Source organism: Canis lupus, chromosome 23 (genome assembly GCF_011100685.1).
Source record: "Canis lupus familiaris isolate Mischka breed German Shepherd chromosome 23, alternate assembly UU_Cfam_GSD_1.0, whole genome shotgun sequence".
Classification (NCBI taxonomy): Eukaryota; Metazoa; Chordata; class Mammalia; order Carnivora; family Canidae; genus Canis; species Canis lupus.
In genome coordinates this window covers 40355546-40377153 of record NC_049244.1, presented here as the reverse complement: position 1 = coordinate 40377153, position 21608 = coordinate 40355546, and the positions used below count along the sequence as shown (strand labels likewise).

At 35.6% G+C, this 21608-nt stretch overlaps 1 long non-coding RNA gene across 19 annotated transcripts in view; it reads right to left on the bottom strand.

The window, feature by feature from the left end:
- LOC106557625 overlaps nt 1–21608 on the bottom strand; it is a 195822-nt gene that overhangs the window by 73158 nt on the left and 101056 nt on the right. For 17 of the 19 annotated variants that reach the window (XR_005377132.1, XR_005377135.1, XR_005377139.1 and 14 more), the window contains 3 exons: nt 4713–4813; nt 4213–4324; nt 1311–1581 (listed from right to left, as the gene is read on the bottom strand). This is a non-coding gene — a long non-coding RNA (uncharacterized LOC106557625). Of the gene's footprint in view, nt 1–1310; nt 1582–4212; nt 4325–4712; nt 4814–21608 lie in introns of those variants that run through there. The other 2 variants (XR_005377148.1, XR_005377147.1) reach the window with 1 other exon arrangement.

The following is a 21608-nucleotide window of genomic DNA, read 5'->3' as shown; positions in this document are numbered from 1 at the left end:
TCTATGTAGTTTTCAATAATTCATCAGTTGCATATAACACCCATGCTCATCAGATCACATGCCCTCCTTAATGACCATCACCCTATTTACACCATCCCCCCTGAAACCTCCCTTTCAGCAACCAGCAGTTTGTTTCCCAGAGCTAAGAGTCTTTCATGGTTTGTTTCCCTCTCTGATTTTTTTCCCATTCAGTTTCCCGTCTTTCCCTGGAGCTCTTCTGCATTATTTCTTATATTCCCCATATGAGTGAAACCATGTGATAAATGTCTTTCTCTGATTGACTTATTTTAACTTAGCATAATACCCTCCAGTTCCATCCATGTCAAAGTAAATGGTATGTATTCACCCTTTCTAATGGATGAGTAATATTCCAGTATGTGTAATATGTGTGTATATATATACGCACACCGCATCTTCTTTATCTATTCGTCTGTCAAAGGACATCATGGTTCCTTCCACAGTTTGGCTATTGTAGACATTGCTGCTATGAACCTTGAGGTGCAGGAGCCCTTTTGTTTCACTACATCTGTATTTTTTGGGTAAATAGCCCAGTAGTGCAATTGCTGGGTCATAGAGTAGCTTTATTTTTAACTTCTTGAGGAACCTCTACAGTTTTCCAAAGTGGCTGTACCAGCTTGCATTCCCACCAACAGTAAAAGAGGGTTCCCCTTTTACCACATTCTTGCCAACATTTGTTGTTTCCTCTCTTGTTGATTTTAGCCATTCTAACTGGCGTAAAGTGGTATTTCATTGTGGTTTTGATTTGTATTTCCCTGATGATAAGTGATGTTGAGCATTTTTTCATGTGTCTGTTGGCCATTTGTTTGTCTTCTTTGGAGAAAAGTCTGTTCATGTCTACTTCCCATTTCTTGCCTGGATTATTTATTTTTTGGATGTTGAGTTTGATTAAGTTTTTATAGATCTTGGATACTAGCCCTTTATCTGATATGTTATTTGCAAATATCTTCTCCCATTCTGTAGATCGTCTTTTAGTTTTGTTGACTGTTTCCTTTGCTGTGCAGAAGCTTTTTATCTTGATGAAGTCCCAGTAGGTCATTTTTACTTTTGGTTCCTTTGCCTTTAGAGACATGTCTTGCAAGAAGTTGCTTCAGCCGAGGTGGAAAGGTAGCTGCCTGTGTTCTCCTCTAGGATTCTGATGGATTCCTGTCTCACATTTAGGTCTTTCATCCATTTTCAGTTTATCTTTGTGTATAGTATAGTATAGTATAGTATAGTATAACAGAATGGTATAGTTTCATTCTTCTGCATATGGCTGTCCAATTTTCCTAGTACTATTTATTGAAGAGTGTCTTTTTTCCATTGGATAGTCTTTCCTGCTTTGTCAAAGATTAGTTGACCATAGAGTTGAGGGTCCATTTCTGGGTTCTCTATTCTGTTCCACTGATCTATGTGTCTGTTTTTGTGCCAGTACCAGGATGTCTTGATGATCCACGGCTTTGTAACAGAGCTTGAAGTCAGGCATTGTGATGCCTCCAGCACTGATTTCCTTTTTCAACATTCCTCTGGCTATTCAGGGTCTTTTCTGGCTCCATATAAATCTTAGGACTATTTGTTCCAACTCTGTGAAAAATGTCAATGTTATTTTGATAGCAATTGCATTGAATGTATGGATTAATCTGGGTAGCATACACATTTTAACAATATTTATTTTTACAATCCATGGCAGCTCTCTTCATAGAACTTAAATTCTACTAGAACCACATCATCATAAGCTTAGTGGTTTTACACTGAATTTTGAGCATGAGACACTCAGGATGAAAAGAAAACTATAAAAAATACTTAAACTCATCTTTAACTATTTATAATCATATTATCAAAAATTCAGATGAGCAAGCAATTTAAAACTTGTTTTTATTATTTAAAACTGGATAGCATTCCTTCAATAATGGCTTTAGGGATGTATATATATATATACTTATACATATAATCTGTAATATATATAAATATATACAGATATATTCATATAATGTGTGTGTATATATAATCATTACTTCATCACTTTGACTTTTTCAATCAGTAATTTATCCTATCCCCTACTATGGATCTGTAAGTATGAAAGAAATCCGTAACAGAGGCTGAAGTAAAATGTTGACTTGAAAAGTCTAAACAAGGGCAGCCCCCATGGCTTAGCGGTTTAGCGCCGCCTTCAGCCCATGGCGTAACCCTAGAGACCAGGGAACAAGTCCCACATCAGACTCCCTGCATGGAGCCTGCTGTTCCCTCTGCCTCTCTCTCTCTAAATAAATAAATAAATAAATAATAAACAAACAAACAAATTAAAAAAAAAAAAGTCAAAACAAAACAATACAATAATAAGTCTGATTCCACAAATTCCAGATACCTCATTCTTTTGCATCACATCTCATATTTTTTGCCTGCTATAGGAAACATCACTGAAAGAATCAGAAGATCTGAAAAACAGTCTTGGATTCTCAACCTCGGAAATTTAGGTCAGAGACAAGCTGGATCCATATCTGATACTTAACCCAGAAATATGAACAGACCAGGAGCTGACTCAAGTCTGCACACCACATGCCTTGTCTTACTCTGAATGTGCTTGACAGCCTGAGCCTTAGTGGAATATTCTGGTCAAAGATTCCCATATTTTTAAATCAAGATGAATGTTTGAGGATTTATATAAGAAATGCCCATGTTTCTGGGCCATGCAACTGACACTGGCTTCAAGAGCTCATGAGTTATTCCTCAGAGCCTTTAAGGGCGACAGGTTGTAAATTTGCTTACTTTGTCCTGCGCTTCCCTCCAGCCTCACAGTAACTCTCTCAATTTGGCAAATTATCTTTCTCTAGCCATTAGAATTGACAAATAGGTAAAGGGGGTTGAGGAGCACTGGCGATCTATTTATCCTAGTGATCAAACTTCTAAAACTCTGGAATCTAATAAGAAAGGGTATAAATGCAAGACATTCTCCTTGATTATGTGGAGGAATGTCATTATATCCTCGAAAAGTATACTTAATGAGATAGTTTAAATACTCTGGAAAGAAAGGGGCTTGATTACTACAACAGTTGACATAGTTAAGAGCTCATTTATTGTGGTTTTATGTATCTAAAATGCACTTTCCATACATAAGAATGGAAATCTGCTGGCTGATAAACTCTTTAAAAGGAAGATTCTATCATATACTTAAATTCCTTTGAGGATACTGAGTGCTCCATATGATAACTATTATAATTATAAGCATTTGTCAAGATGGTTTAAAATACTCTTATCACAAAATGCTTGATTATAACAGTGGACTGATGTGGCTAGGAGCTCTATCATAGTGATTGTGTATAAAAGCCTACATCGTCTACATCGTACATTTGTGAAATGGAAGAAGGGTTTTTGCACTAAATACTAAAAGTCTAGAAAAGCTCCATTTGTGATTTAAGCACCCTGAAGAAGGGCAGGGAGAGCTCAGACCTGGGCTTTGAGGCCCAAACTGAATCCTCATTATTAAAATCTCAGAGGATTAATAATACATCTGTGGCACTGGAAAAGATAGTAACAAACTTTGACATTGTTACCAACTGCTGACACTACAGAAGAGGGGTTTGCAAGCAGCTCAACATATCTGGATGTCATTCCCATCATAATGTGATACATTAATGACCTGCCATGAATTATGTTATAAATAGCTTCAAGTTTATTTTCACTTTTAGTAATACAACAAACTAAATGAGTCTTTAGGCCCAGTTTCAAGTTTAACTGTTGCAATCACTCCAAGGGATTCCCTTATCTATTTGAGTTAAATTTAAAATCACAACTTAAAACCTTGTGGAATCTATTGAACGTTTCATAGGATGGTCATGTTGAAAGTGGATTTAATCAATGGTCATTTTATATGAACTTCCAAATACTTCCCTGAGCAAGGAAGAAAGAGTGGCAAAACAATAGAATCATCCAGAAGTAATAAAGTGCTTATGTACCAAAAACATTTAAAACACAATGCTATTTGATATATACAGCAAATCTGTGGAGAGAAATAATGATTTTAACAGGCCAACATACAGTTCTAGGAGCTATAGAAGGATGATTCTTTCACTAAAAAGCACTGGAAACTTCTCAGCTATAGCTTAAACTTTCAGAAGCTGAAGGAAGTAAATAATGAAAGACTATGATATCACATCAGGAAACACTCAAGTTCAACTTAACAAGAAGCTACATCACCTCTCCATATCCATTTCTTACCCAGGGGCGGGAAGAGTACATATTATTACATTGCCATCCATTCTGTAGCTACTACATTCTCAAAATTCATCAGCTGATGAAATATGATGGAAGATGCTTCATGTCATTTTACCTGAAAAAATAGGCAGTTATTGAAAAAACAGTGATGTATTTTATAGTTGGAAGTCTAATGGAATTTTTAGGCTCGAAGCTTCCAGAAGGATAGGTACCACTTTTTCCAGGTCCTGGAGAATATTTGCTTTTAAAATGTCACCCAAACCATCTCTCAGCAGGTTTTTTTAAATATTAATATTCTCCTATTGTATCATTACATTGTACTATATCATTACTATTGTTGTTATTCTTACTATCCTTAGTCTGTCTAACTTGTCTCCAAGACTAGGGAATCATGAAATTTTATACAGCACACTCAGAAAATCATACATATACATGTCACACAGGTGTAAGTGGAGGAGCTTGCCTGGCTGCCCTGATTGCTGAGGTGTCTTAGTTCAGCTTACCTGTGACCCACTCAGGTATCAAATGAGAAATCTCTGTGCTAGGTTCTGGGCTCATTAAAAGCAGGGTATTTATCTTCATGTCCATAGTTCCAGATAGTGCACTCGATAAGTACATGTCAAAGAAAAAAAAAAACAAAAAACAAATTTCTTAAGGTAGATTATAAAGTGTTTCACAGCCCTGGCTCTAAACCAAGTTCTGTATTATCTTCAGCCACTCATCCCCACTTGTAATTCATCCTAGGCTCTGAAGTATTCTAATATATATTTATGCCCTAGTCCTGTGCTTACTAACGTGGTCCATGGCAAGCATTCAATAAAAAAAAAAAAAAAAAAAATCTAAGACCTTCAACAGAGCAATGCCAGAATGTTGCTGTTGCAGAAACACTTGCAATCCTCCCACACACATTATCAGAGTTCCTGAGGTAAAACTACACCCTTCCCTCTCCTATCCTCGTATCCAGTCAAGTGCTAGGTCCTACCAATCTAATTCCCTAATATCTCTCCAATCCATGCATTTCTCTCCATATCTGGATCACCAGATCACATTAGGCCCTCATTATCTCTCACCTAGACAGTTCCCATATTCTCTTGATCTTTTTTCATTTTATTTATTTATTCACGAGAGACACAGAGCACACGCGAGAGAGACAGAGACACATGCAGAGGGAAAAGCAGGCTTCACACAGGGAGCCCGAAACGGGACTCAATCCCGGGTGTCCAGGATCACAACCTGGGCTGAAGGCAGCAATAAATCACTGAGCCACCCAGGCTGCTCTCTCCTGATCTTTCTTAAAGCATTTACCTGCCTTTCTTCACACAGCAGCCCAGAGAAGCTTCAAAAATACAAATACGATGCCAACAAACTGGACAATCTAGAAGAAATGGTTAAATTCCTAGAAACATGTAACCTCTTAAAACTGAATCAGGAAGAAATAGAAAATTTGAACAGACCGATTGCCAGCAGTGGAATTGAATCAGTAATCAAAACACTCCCAACAAAGTCCAGGCCAGATGGATTCACATGTGAATTCTCCCAAACATTTAAAGAAACATTAATATCTATTCTCAATTTTTTTCCAAAAAAGCAGAAGAGGAAGACTTCCAAATTCATTCTATGAGGCCAGTACTATCCTGATACCAAAACCAGACAAAGACACCACAAAAACAAAACAAAACTAGAAGCCAATATCTGATGAACATAGATGCAAAAAATCCTCAACAAATACTAGCAAAACAAATCCAACAATACATTAAAAAAATCATTTACCACAATTAGGTGAGACTTATTCCTAGAATTCAAAGGTAATCCAATATCCACAAATCAATTGACATGATATATCATATCAATAAAAGAAAGGGTAAAAATTATATGATTAATTCAATAGATGCAGAGAAAGCATTTGACAAAGTACAATATTACATTCATGATAAAAACCCTCACCAATGTAGGTTTAGAGGGAATATACCTCAACATAATAGATGTTTTATATGAAAAACCCATGGCTAACATCATACTCAATGGGGAGAACTGAGAGCTTTTCCCCTAAAATCAGGAACAAGACAAGGATGTCCACTCTTACCACTTTGATTCAGCATAGTACTGGAAGTCCTAACCTCAGCAATTTGACAAGAAAAAGAAATAAAAGGCCATCCAAATTGGTAAGGAAGAAGTAAAACTTTCACTCTTTGCAGATGACATGATACTATACACAGAAAACCATAAACACTCCAAAATAACTACTAGGACTGATAAATGAATTAAATAAAGTTGCAGGATACAAAATCAATGTGTAGAAATCTGTTGCATTTCTATATGCTAATAATGAAGCAGCAGAAAGAGAAATTAAGAAAACAATCTCATTTGTAATCGCACCAAAAATAATAAAACACCTAGGTAAAACTTAACCGAAGAGGTGAAAGATCTGTACTCTGAAAACTATAAAACACTGATGAAAGAGATGAAGGCAGAACAAGGAAATAGACATTCCATGCTCATGGATTGGAAGAACAAATACTATTTAAAAAAAGAGAGAGAGAAAGAGAGAACAAATACTTGTTAAAATGTCTATATTACCCAAAGCAATCTAAAGATTTAATGCAATCCCTATCAAAATACCAACAGTATTCTTCACAGAATCAGAATAAACAATCATAAACTTTGTATGGAATCATAAAAGATTCTAATAACCAAAGAAATTTTGAAAAAGAAAAGCAGAACTAGAGGTATCACAATTCCAGACTTCAAATTATATTTCAAAGCTGTAGTAATTCAAACACTATGGTATTGGCACAAAAACAGATACATAAACCAATAAAACAATACAAAAGCCATATGTAAACCCACAATTACATGGTCAATTGATCATCAACACAGGAGGCAAGAATATACACTGGAAAAAAAAAAACATCTCTTCAATAAATGGTACTGGGAAATGGACATCTACAAGCAAAAGAATGAAACTTAATCGTTTTCTTATACTATACACAAAAATAAACTCAAAATGGATTAAAGACTTAAATTGAGACCTGAAACGATAAAAATCCTAGAGTGGAACACAGGCAGTCATTTCTCTGACACTGGCCATAGCAACATCCTTCTGGATAAATCTCCTGAGGCAAGGGAAACAAAAGCAAAGAAACTACTGGGATGACATCAAAGTAAAAAGCTTCTACACAGAGAAGGAAACAACCAACAAAACTAAAAAACAATTTACTGAATGGGAAAAAATATTTGCACATCATGTATCTGATAAAGGGTTATTATTCAAAATATACAAAGAACTTATACAGCACAACACTAAAAAACAATTAAAAAATGGTCAGAGACATGAACAACCATTTCTCCAAAGACGACATGAAAAGATTTTCAACATCACTCCTCATCAGGTAAATACAGATCAAAACTACAATCTGAGATATCACCTCACATCTGTCAGAGTGGCTAAAATCAAAAACAAGAAAAAAGAATTGGCAAGGGTATGGGAAAGAAGGAACCCTCTTGCACTGTTGATGGGAACACAAACTAGTGCAGCCACTGTGGAAGACAGTATGGAGGTTCCTCAAAAAATTAAAAATAGAGCCACCCTATGATCCACTAACCACACTACTGGGTATTTACCCCAAAAATATAAAAAACATTAATTTGGAAAGATATACACAACCCTATGTTTATAGCAGCATTATCTACAATAGCCAAATTATGGAAGCAGCCCGAGTGTCCATTGATAGATGAATGGATACAGAAGATGTAGTGTGTACACACACACACACACACACACACACACTAGAATATTATTCAGCCATAAAAAAGTGTTATCTTGCCCTTTGCAACAACATGGATGGATCTACAAAATATAATGCTCAGTGAAATAAGCTAGTCAGAGAAAGACAAATGTCATAGGATTTCACTTGTATGTGGAATTTAAGAAACAAAACAAGTGAACAAAAGGAAAAAAAAGAAGAATCAAAAATCAGACCCTTAACTATAGGGAACAAATGGATGGGTTACCAGAGGAAGGGTGCATGGGGAGAATGGGTGAAATAGGTGAAAAGGAATGTACTTGTCTTCTTGAGCACTGAATAATGTATGGAGCTGTTGGATCACTATACTGTACACCTAAAAATATCATAGCACTATATGTTAACTACACTACAAAGAAAATGCTTAAAAACGCAAATATGAGAATCTCACTAAAATCTGTCAGGCTCTTATCGATATACTTAGAATTAGGGAAAAAAAAAAAGAAAAGAAATCCTTAACATGGCCTATGGTGGTCTTGTGTGATCTGTGCGCAGATCTTTCCCATTATTTTATACTCAACACTTTTTATTATTTCCCTAAATATAAGTTCACCCCCACTTCAGGACATTGACAAATAGTTTGTTTCAGATGTCTACTCACTCTTTCTTCTTAAACTAGTTAATGTCTAGTTACTCTTTAGGTACAGATCAATAGTCAAAATCTCAAGAGAAATTTAACTAAGGTTAATTTATTTATTAATTAGGATTCCTAACAGATGTTATGTTCTGCCCTGGGCTTTGGAAATACAGGTGTAAACAAGGAAAAAAAATGTGCCTGCTTCCATAGAGGCTATGAAGTAAGATTTCATGTGGCTGTAAGTAATTAAAAAGCCTAGTAGAATAGTGAAAGCACATAATGAATATTTTTTCTCAAGTACATGAAGTCCAAGAGAGGCAAGCCTTGGATTGATACAATAGGTGAGCTAAACAATGTCATCAGTGACCAAAGCTCTTTTCATGTTTTTACTTCTTTTCCTTAATATAGAAGCTTTTGGTGTTTTCATTCCTACCATTCTTGGCCACATGATGATAATTCTTTAGACTCTAAGGCAGCACTACAAGGATAAAAGGGTGATACTTCTTATCAGGATAGTAAAATCTCCGCAGGAATTGCTCAACAGACTTCCTCATATAACTCCTTTGCCAGAACAGTGCTACATTATGCCCCTGTACTACTGTGAAGGTCAAGGAATTGAAAGTTATTAGCTGAGCAACTGCCACACAGGGTATAACAAAGCCTCTGTAATTAAAAAAGGAGAGCGGATACAGAGTTTGCTACATGAAATTTATATGTTGGGGAAAAAAAAAAACACTTTGGTGAGCAGAATAATGGCCCTCAACAGTGTCCACATTCTGCTCCCTCAAATCTGTAAATATGTTAGTTACATGATGAAGGACAATAGGGGAGAAGATCGACTTAACTTTGCTAATCAGCTGACCTTAAAATAAGATTATCCTGGATCATCTGGGTGGGCCCAGGGTAAAGGGACCTTAAATGTAGAAAAGACAACCAGAGAGATGGCAGGAGTACTTGACAACCAGAGTGTGGTTTTGAAGACTGAGGAAAGAAGGCACGAGCTAAGAAAACAGGCAGTTCTAGAAATGGAAAAGGCAAGAAAACATGTTCTCCCCTAGAATTTACAGGAGAAATGTACCCTGCCAACACCTTGATCTTAGCTCAGTGAGACTCACGCCAGATTTCTGACCTACAGAACCATAAAATAATAATCCAAAGTTGTTTTAAAAGCCACTAAGCGTGTAGTAATTTGTCACAGCTGCAAAAGAAAACTAATGCAGACGCTAAATAAAATAATCACTTCAATAGCTCATTAACTACGACTCTGATGAGTGTTAAAAGCAGAATGCTATGAGACTATTTAATAGGGGTATAGAATATAGACTGGAAATAAATGCCTCAAGCTTACATTTACACTTAAGAACCTTCAAAATGTAGACTTTTCATCCCTTTCTAATTCCTGCTTCAGTTCTCACCTTTTTTTTTTTTTTTTTTTTAGATTTTATTCATTTATTCATGAGAGACACACAGAGAGAGAGAGGCAGAGATACAAGCAAGGGAGAAGCAGGCTCCATGCAGGGAACCCAACATGGGACTCGATCCTGAGACTCCAGGATCATGCCCTGGGTCAAAGGCAGGCGCCAAACTGCTGAGCCACCCAGGGATCCCCCCTCACCATCTTTTTTTTTAATTCAACTCTTGGTACTCAGAACACCACCCAACACATACTAAGATCTTCACGAATGAATTAACTCATTGATTATCAATATGTTAATACACTAATAGGCATCTAAATGGTTAATATTTGAATATGTAAAATCTGAAACATAAGTGCAGATTTGTAATTTGTAAAGTATTTATGTATTAGCCATTCTGATAGAATTGAAAAAGACTGGGTAGGTTACAGAAAGACAAAGAAGAGTCAAAACAAAATCTAAGATGTATCTACCTCTAAAAGTTATGGGTGGCTTTATATATAATGTTAACATAAAAAGATATTTGGTATTTCATGAAGAATCAAGAATTCAAAAATTTATTTTTCTCTTCTTTTTTTAAAAAGATCCTATTTATTTATTAATGAAAGACAAGAGAGAGAGGTAGTGACATAGGCAGAGGGAGAAGCAGGCTCCCCGCAGGGAGCCCAATGCAAGACTCGATCACGACCTGAGCCAAAGGCAGACGCTCAACCACTGAGCCACCCAGAGGCCCCAAGATTTCAAAAATTTAAATGAATAACACTGTATGTTAACTACACTGGAATTAAAATATAATAAAATAAATTTGAGTGGTTTGATTGCAGTACTGGAAACACATAATCACAAATACATATGAACATACATGCAGCCTGGGAAGAAACTGATCAAAATGTTAACTAGATTAAAAAAAAAGTTACCTAGTTGTATTTGGATAGTGTGTATATTGGTCACACTATATTTTACCAGTAAAAAATATTGCTTTCTTCTTTCTATACTCCAATTTTAAGAGCTAAAATTCACTCATACTAAAAAGAAAAATGTTTCATGATCTCTTTTAAATTGACTCAAAGAGTTCTTCCTTTAAATGTCCAAAGGGATACCTCTGATCTTCTTATCTTGGCGGCAGAGCCCCTTGCACCTTGACCCTTAATGTCTGTCACCACTGATCCTTGTCCACTGCAACCCTCTCTATCTCACACACTCGGATCCGAGATATTCTAGGCCAAATACAGATTCCATTCAGTGCCTGGTCTAGTCATCACTCCCTTTCCAGAAAGCATTCCAAACTGTCGTCCACAATTTCAATGTTCTCCCTGTTCCACAGAAAAAGTCAATCTAGCTCAGTCCTTAGTAAGCAGGATATTTCTATTTAAAAACTGGATACAAGAACTGCATTTAAATATCTCCAATTCCTGAGTGCTATGAGGTTTGCCTGCTGTTTACCTAGGCATTGCCAAAGCTGTCAATCAATCCCCAGCCACTAGGCATGTCAGGAACCAGACAAGACACTTAAGCTGAGAATACGACTGAATCTATTCAGCCCTGTACTCGAGGATCAATATAAACTGAAAATAATCAGAGACATTTTGAAACCCAGATATTAAGAGACAATATCCTTAATAAAACAATCATAATGCAGATCCAGGCATGAGGAATCATTATTATAAACACTAAATGGAAAGTCATTTTTAACTAATGATATTGCCTTGAGAGGATGGATGCAGTAACAAATAAATGAAAATTTATTTTTACCTTTCTTTCTCATTTCATGTCTTACTTCTATATGGTAAAGAATAATTGTAATTCTCTTGCTACATTACATACTTTAAGATATCTCTTAGCTCCACTGTGACATACATAACAGGTGACATGGAGACATGAGGTTGAATGCACCCCAAATAAAATAAACTTTAATTGAAGTGCTTCTTTAATTTTATGGGCAAGCATGGTTGAGTTTCATCTTAGAAACTGTATTATAAAGTACCCACTATAAATGTGTCTAAAATGTTTTTGTTTTGATTTTTATCTGACAGAGAAAACTAAGCCTGCCGTTTCCATTATACATTCAAAGAATTGAGATTATTTGGGTTGGGTGGTAAACCACATTTTTAAATATTTGGGAATTAATATTTTAGGGGATTAAAAAAACTGGAACAAATAAATACCAATAGTAATGCTGAATTAGATGAAGTCAATTGGTTATGTTGTTGTTAGATAAAAAGAGTAGAACCTTCCTTGTAAATATTGCTCAACTGTGTAAAAACAGTGATTGATCCCTGTGGTTTTCTGTAACTCTCCAGTGTTAAAATACTAAGATTCCATCACATACCTGTTCTTCTGCCCCCACCCACATCAATCATCTTATTGGCTTAACGTGCGCACGCTCTCTCTCTCTGGATGTTTTGTTTTTCACTGACATATAAAGTCTTTAGATCTTGTTCCTATTCAGAGTAATAACTTTCATAGGTGTATCATTCATTGCATAATGCTGTCATTTATTATGGATGGAATTGTGTCCCTCCAAAATCTGTACATTGAAGCCTAACTCCCAATAACTCAAAATAGGACCTTATTTGGAAATGGGTTCATTGTAAACATAAAAAAAAGATGAGATATTAGGGTGGGCCCAAATCCAGTATAACTGGTGTCCTCATAAAAAAAAAATTAAAAGAAAAAAAGAAAATTTGGACACAGAGATAGCCATAGAAGGAATAAAATATGAAGAGATATAGGAAGAAGAGGACCAGAAGATATTCTTTCTCACAACCCTTGAAGGAACCAATCCTGCTGACACTTTGATCTTGGACTTCTAACCTCCAGAACTGTGAGACAATAAATTTTGGCTTTTTAAGCTACCCAGTTTATGTGCTTTGTTATGGCAGCTCTAGAAACTGACACACTATTTTAAGCATCATACAATTTTTAAATTAAATCTGGAATTCTAGAACTTCACTCAAAAGCCATATTACATTCAGTATTCAAGTAATTTTTCCAGATGAAAGATTCCTTCTTTTTAAAATGTATTTTCCTATAGAAATCCCTTTTCCTCCCCAGTTTTTCAGATTCTCAATCCTTGTTTGAAATGTCCATTTCTGAACATTTGTCACTTTCATTTTCTTTAGAAACAGCATCCAGAACTAACTATACAAGCCTTGATGCCACTGAGCCCCCATTTCCTTACTTGTAAAATGCATTAAAAGTTATCACACAGGATTGTTTTTAGGATGAAATAGAAGAACATATGTGAAAGTGTTTGGATTGCTACTGATGTTTCTATGTCCTCTGCAATAGCCTAACAATTCATAGGATTATAGTAACTGTTTTTGTCACTGCAGACTTCAAGTGGAAGTTTCCAGAGAAAGAAGGTAACAACACTAGAATCTCTATACTGTGTCATCACTGATGCTCAAAGGTCATCATCCATATAGTGGGATTTATATTATTTTTCTTATTCTACAACATTCACACATCTCTGGTGATGTTCATCTTCATGTCCTGACCTCTCACATAAGCAGGAAAGATTTTTCTGCAGTTTATCCTTATCAGCCTGACATTTAATTACCCAGAGAAGCTTAGTGTCATCTGTGAACTTGAAGATTTTACTAGGCACTTCATCTTCCCAAACACTTACAAAAACCTTAAATGAAGCCAGTCCTGGCAATAATCCCTGAAACAGAGCCTCTAAACCTGAGAGCAGGGAATGGGCTACAGATGTGCTGTGGTGTAGATGTCTCAGGAGCCGCCTCTTCCACGGATTTGAGTAGACAATGACATTATCATTTTCCATAGGTGTCGTATAAGAATAATTGGGAAGGGACACCTCAAAGATAGCTTCTGATAAGATCATTTTATTCGTAAATGCATTTTTCCCATCAATAAACTGGGTTTCTAGACATGAAACCATATTCTCCTCAATTTCTGTGCAATTCTTTGAGTTGGTTGTGTGTGTGCATGTATGTGTCTTCTATGCCTAATTTTAGTGGACTTCAGAGACAATTTTCAGATGCACTGCAGTCATGACGATAAGAATCACAGGAGAGATGAAACTAAATGTAATGTGCAGACTCAGTCACACAAATCAATCAGAAGTGAAGGTCAAAGAGCTCATACAAGGTATCACTGTCAGATCTCAACAGATGAAAACATTTTAACTTATCATGTGGAACTGGATCATTATGGAATCTACATACATTCAGAAGCCTTGTAAATGTTACCTTTATTTTACATCTACTGGATATTCCTTGGGCCATTCCAAAAGGTCATCCCAACTGAATACTATTTGTTTTACATAAGCCTGGCCAAAGCAAAGCTTTCTGAAAAGATAACTCTTCTTTCAGAAGATAATGAAGTGGGGAGGAGCAGTTCTCTAGTGTGAGGATAGGAATTCCCAGAGTAAAGCTGAAGGGGGAGCAAACCCAAGCAAAGCTGGGACATGTGTTAGAAATCTAACTGCCTGGACAGTGCAGTGAGTGGCAGGCTCCTCCAATGACTTGAAACCTAAACTTGCCATAGGAGGAGTTCAACAAACAAACAAACAAACATAAATAAATAAATAGAAACAGTGAGAGAGAGGACAAAAATGAAAGCAAGAGCAAAAGTAAGATAGTGGGGAAAAAAAAATCCTCAGTAAGGCTATCCAAATCATGTCTTGTAGTAACATCTGTTGCTATGTGAAGACAGCTCCTATATATGCCAGGGGCAAAATTCTGTCTGAAATCTAAAAACCATGTGTTGTATTTGTGTGCGCACACATGTACCCTCAATATTCTAGATAGATATCTATTTTGTGTCTAAAAAAACTATAAGCATTATTTGGAAAGACAATTATTAATGCATACTGGGCTGTCATAATCACTGTGCTTTTTGCTTTGTGTCAGAAGCAACAAATTCAAGCATATAATCTCTCCAGGGTAGGATCCCAGGTGAGAGGAGGTTGAAGAGAAGACAATATTGAGCAATTTGTGAAATAATGTCCTTGTCCTATGAGACTTGCATATGTGCCAAGCTGAATTTTCCACTAAATGCCTTTGTGGGAGTCTTTGAAATTCCCTCTCTACCACCTCCTACTATAATACCAATAATGCACAGGGTGCCTGCATCATCCTCAGCCTCAGAACCCACAGAGAGGCCCTCACTGGGCTATGTCAACCCAGAATTATTTTGAATGGATTTCCTTTCAAAATGGCTTCACTCAGCCTCCCTCCCAGATGGATGGATGGGAATTCCCTCTAAAATTCTTCCCACTTGTGAGCTGTGAAAGGAATCTACCCCCACAACAGAAGGGAGAACCTACAGTGGACCCATAATGTCTCCAAGAAAATTTCACTCACTCATTTTCTAGCCTCTATGTTTTTATGGCTAGAGGTGAGTGATCATTAGCATGAGAGAAATCAAATTAGCTCTCTTTTATAGCACATCTTGGTTAAAAGGTCTGGCACCTTTCTTTGAAACTTGTGGGATACTTGTTAACATCTACTGCATTATTCTTGGTCTTAGGGGCTTCAACCAAAAATGAAACAGAAGGAGTTCTATTCAATCTTAAATTGCCATATTTGATGTTAAACATGGTCTGTTTAGGTAACTTCATATATTTTCAACATAATGAACATCTTATGTATCAGCTTTCCCCTCTGTCCTATAACCAAAGTTACCAAGATGGAACTTGTCAGGCAGTACTTCTGTCAACCACAAATTTTTAAGAGTGACCCAAGAAAAACATATATACTAAACTCAATTCTCCTTCCTGAAGTGGTGGTTCTGCAAACAAATGGACAAAACACATAACTCATTCAATGTTCTCACAATTACAATCTTCTAAGGTGTCTCTTTTACTGTAAAATAAAAGAACAAGTTGCCATGTCCCAAACTGGAAGGATTACCAGATGTACCAGGAAGAAATAAGTTTTCCTATTCCTTACAGAAGAGATGTGACTTTTCTTCACTGACTGAAGGAACTCGCCTTAGAGAAGCTTTGTGATGGTACTAGGTCAGATTCATACTCTGATGTCATGATGCCATTTAATAATGACGATCACAGGGGCACCTGGGTGACTCAGTTGGTTAAGTGTCCAACTCTTGGTTTTGGTTCAGGTCATGACTTCATGGGTTGTGGGATCTAGTCCCTGTGTGGTTGGGCTCCTTGCTCAGTGGGGAGTCGGCTTGAAAGATTCTTTCCCTCTGCCCCTCCCCATCCTCTCTAAAAATAAATAAATAAACCTTTAAAAAATAATAATGGTCACAACTGCTGGCCTGTGACTTTTACTTAAGCTCAAATGTCTTCAAAATGTGTCTTCTATGATCTTCTACAACTTTTATTTATGCCTCTAACTTACTAAAATGAGAGGTACAAATGTGTTACTTTCTTTCTCTTTCTGACTTATGTTGCAATTAAATTGTCACATTTATTTCTGGTCTCTAATTTCTGTAGACTCTGTGCTCCTTGCCTAGAGCAACCTGCAATACACTGCAGTACATACAGATCTCTATTCCCCTTTGTGGTTCTCTGACCTTTACACAGTGGAAAATCTCAGTAAATGCATGTTGAGTGAGCTAATGAAGGCTACTGCTCTTGAATGCTGAATTTCCAGTGTTTGCATTATTCTATTTAGTGAAGTATCAATTTGTGAGATTATTCGAATCAATCTATCACAATAGCTGGACAAAGTTACCTTTTTATAGGTGCTGGGAGAGTAATAGGCATTATGTTCAATTTTAGGAGCTCTTTGATTTATTCTTCTGACCTTTTAATTCCTTGCAAAAATGAGATCCTTTAGACATACTCATTTTAAGCTAAAACCAATAAGAGAATCTGCCTAATGTTTCGTTCAAAGAAAATGGAAGTGTTGTGAAGCTCAGTGTGACCTCTAAGAATGCCTTTGTCACCTCAATATATAAGAAGTTGAATAATCATATTAGAATGACAAAGATAATAAGTGTAGGATTGTATCACAGCTTTTGCAAGACAGACTATTCCAAGAACATGAAGAAACTATTGTTTGTTCTCTTCCTTTAGCTGTTATGAAAGGAACAGTTTTAAGAGCAAATACCGCATTGTTAAGCTCCAAAAATTTATATCATACTTAAAGTAATTTGTGTGTTCATTTAGAATCAAACTACAGATTTTCCCAGAATGAATAACTACAATTTAGAAATAGAGACAATCTTATAAAAGACTAGATTAAAAACAAGATACTTTATTCATGATTGCATGTTATTTTTCTAATAGATATTTTTTTCTTCTGTAGCTCAAAGGAGAGTTAGTCAAATTGTTTCATCTGCATGGTTTTTAATGAAATTTACTGATTAAGTTGATGATTATATTTTCAGCAATCAATGAGTGTTACATAATGTAGACCTCAATGCAGCTTCTTTGCAAGAACTCCAGGAACTAATTCTTTACAGAACATCTGTGCTAAACAGAAACCGTGAAAGAGAAAAATGAAAGAAACTAAAACAAATATTCACAAATGGATGAATTTTTATAAATGGCAAATGTTTTGCAGGACTAGTAGAAATTTGCTTATATTTATAAGAAAACATGCTATCAAAAAATTGAATGTATGAACATTGTCTTTATTATCCAAGCAATACCTGCTTTTGTCAGTAAGATATTTAAATGAGACAAATCAGAAGAATTTGGAAATAAGAGAAATAGATTATACTGGAAAGCCCTATCGACAAATCCACTCAGAGGAAATCAGCAGAGATAAGCAATGTCACATAAAAGAAACAGAAATGCTTCCAGGCATATAAATCCAATTATAATCAAACTGAAGTTGTGAGTAGAAAAAAAAAAAAAAGAAAGAAAGAAAGAAAAGAAAAAAAGAATGTCAGTCAAAATGGAGTTGCTATAGAAAACGAGAATCATGAAGGTAAACATCTTAGTGTGAAAATTACATTCATCAACTGCACTGGAGTATGCAAGAAAGATTGGCAAAAATATTCCTATCACTGTGTAAATAAATGAATCGGAATTAGCTATAAACTATTACGCATTTAAGTTATTAACTAACTATCCTTGTTGTAATTCTATGATCACAAAAAAATCCACTTCATATTTTGGCTTCCCAGAATGAGCTGGTTTTGCTATCACCAATACTGTGATCCATACAACAGTTACTTTGCTTATTACAAACCAATCAACTGGCATTCAGGGTTTATTCACCAGTTTTTAGGACTCTGGTGAATTCACCAATATGATATCTGTTCTTTATGAAGTCTCTTGAAAACCAGGCAGCAGCCTTCTGGCTTTTATAAACTTTTTCAAAGTGTTACGGGAAAACTAAGCCTTTTAGACATGCAAATTTCTCTATCTGTATTCTAGTCTAACCTATAAAATCCTACAATACGTTGTCTATCTAAAATGAAGAGTAATCACAATCCATTAATCATACTAGTATTCCAAATTCAATTTAAGTTTTATTTACAGTTTTCTGAGAACTATTGTGTATCATTTTTTAAATTATCAAAAAAGGTATTACATGAAAACATTAATGAACTTAAAAAGGTTTCAGCTTATGTATATGTTTTATATTGGGGGATAAAAAAGAATGCCAAAAGCAATTCAAATTCAGGTGTCCATTTGTTACACTTGAGCAAGCCGAATATGTGTACATACTATATGTGTATGTTATCAACAAAACATATCTAAAATTTAAGTATTTGAATTTATTATGTCTTAGAATACAAGTTTGTAAAAGGTGAGGAGACTGTCAGGTATGTCTCCCACAAACAATCTGCTCATAAAAGAGGTTTATAAAGTAGAAAATTATTTTACAAAACCTAAAATTATATACCTACATTGAAAAAAATTGGAAAACTTAGGTTTGTAATACTTGGCATAATAATATGAAGAGGAAAAGCCTTCTAAAATTTGAACATTTCAAGCCTTTCTTCAGTCCATACAAATTATACATATTAGTAAAGACTACTAAAATCATGGAATGGTTTGGACAAACCAGAGACACTTAAAATTGCCCTGACCATGCAGAAGTCAGGATAGTCTCAGTTGTAATACAATAACAAATAAGTTCAAAAATCTCAGCACAAGTATATTACTTATACTACACATCCACAGCAAGTTGGCTAGGCTTCTGCTCACATATTTGGCTTCCTTAGTCTATGTCTCAGGCTGATGGAGCAGTCATTGCCAAATGGAAAGGCAGAAGAAAAGAGAACATAGTAAGGCATCTATTGATGGGGAAGTGAGATCCTACCATGTGCCCAGGAGAGAAAAAAAAGAAAAACAAAAAACAAAAAACCTAAACACAGCATTTGTTAACAGCACTAATGACTATGAGAGGATAAAAAGCAATGATAATGTGTATAATTACATGTCACAATTTCAACAAAGAACTGTTGAATTGAATGGGAAAAGCTCTAGGAATGAGAAAAGACCATTAGTGTTTAAATAGAAATAAAATGTGAGCAAGGTCTTTCTTGTTATGAAACAACTTATAGAGTTGAAATTGTGCACTAGGTAAAAGCAAAAAGTAAACAGGGCCAAATTTAAGGCTGTTTATATTCTCTTCACAGGATGACACTAGAATTCTTTTAAGTCCAATAAGCGTAACTTCTAGGATATCAAAGAACAGGAGCCAGCTGCATGGTTTCCCTCCCCTTTCATTCCTTAACACATGACATGCCAACACTACTCTCTTCTCTGCTGGAAGCCCTCACCCAAAGTGATATTCAAATGTTCACAGCTGCCCTGGGCCCCAAGTATGTACCTTGTTTAGGGGCTGGAAACATATGGGGATATTGCCTAAGGCTCCAAGAAAAAACACTGCAAGGCTGACCTTTCTAGCAATGGAAGACAGCAGGTGTTCTGACCCCCATTCTGATTTCTGCCAGAACAGAAATTATAAATGATTTATAAGTGGCACCTGATCACATTTTATTTCTGCTTTTATTTGAGATATAAATAGACATGTTTCTAAATTTTCTAGGAAGAGAAAAGCAAACAATCAAGCATAATTTCTAGATCAAAGGACCCTCAATAAAGAACTTGCAGGTGTTATATATTCTCCTCCCTCATACAAATATGCAGTCTATCTTAAAGAAGAGCACATAGACATTGATATACATATGTAGAATTATAGACCACACTCAAAGTCCATATATCCCATTTGCTTTCTAAAAAATAAACAAAGAAAAAGGAAATTTGTTACATGACATCTGTCATCTGATTTTACTAAGGATATTCTTTAATGTAGGTCAGATAAATATAATCAGCTGTAAGGAAAAGACTTTAGAAATGTTCAAAATGTTCAAAAGAATGTAATGTGGATAGTATCCATAAACAACTGCAAGGATCAGTAAATGAGACTGACCACTGATTTTCTATAAGGTACACAATAAATGCATAAAAGCTTTGCTCTGAGTCTTTGCTACCTTTGTGTATATGCACATATGTATGCACTTCTCGAGTATGTATGTAGGGTAGAATTTGGGAGTTACAGGGCATTCATGCATACGTTCTACCCATAGTGTTTCAAGGTAGTGATGTCACTACCTACTCCTTCTAGCAGCATGTGAGTTTCCACGACATCTTCATGTACACTTGGTATCTTTATACATACAATGGTTAAGAAGATCATTGCTAACTGTCATAGAATTTTAAAATGGCCTGGCAGTTCCTTTCAATTCCAATGTTCCATGATCTACTAAACGAATGTTATAAACACTTTCCCTTTTTGTTTTAAATGACAAATATTGTTAACGTTTTAATATTCTAAACAGCTCCTAACTTTTCTTCGGGATAAAAGATTTATGATCGTTAATGCATTATTCTCCCTTTATTATGAGATCTCTTCCTGCACAGGAATTGAAGTTTACATTAAAATTTCGCTACAGTAAACCATCAAACAGTAAATATTTACATTGATATACATTTTCTTTTTTAATGGAAATAAGTAACTAATCCATATAAAGAAAGGAATAGCTGTATTTTTCTTCTCATCCACAGAAGTGGTAGTTAAGAGTGTGATCCTGGGCAAGTTCCTTAACCTGTGTCAAATTTCTTGATATATAAAATGAATTTATAGTAATAACCAACTAATAGGGTTTTCATAAGATTTATGTATGTCTAAAGTACTTAGAATGTTGACTAGAATATAGTGTTCAACAAATATTAGTAATTAGTAATTTGTGAACAGCGGCATGGGAGTTCTAAGTGTAGAGGAGATCATGCCTTGGTAAGGGATATTCAGTAACTTGATGTTGCTTCTATACTCCTCTGTGTGGCTTTCAATCTAGCTTCAGTGTACCTTTTCAGGTCCCTTGTCTGCTTTAGTGCAAACTGTATAAATCCAAGACCCAACTGCTCAACATTTCCTAGCCCCATGATGCATCCTCTCATTTAGATCCCACAGTCTGAAAGACCAAGAGTCCGGTTTCTCTTTGTCCATCCTCCAAAGCAAAACTATAGACAAGTCCTCCACAAAACTTCCCCAGATTCTACAGAGACTCAACTACCTATTTCCATAGTAAGTGTTTAAACTTCAGGTAAAAGTGCATGGCTAATATCATGCATTATACTCAATTACATATTCATCTGTTTCATTTATGGATACATTCCTCACAAAAAAAAAAAAGTATATTTTA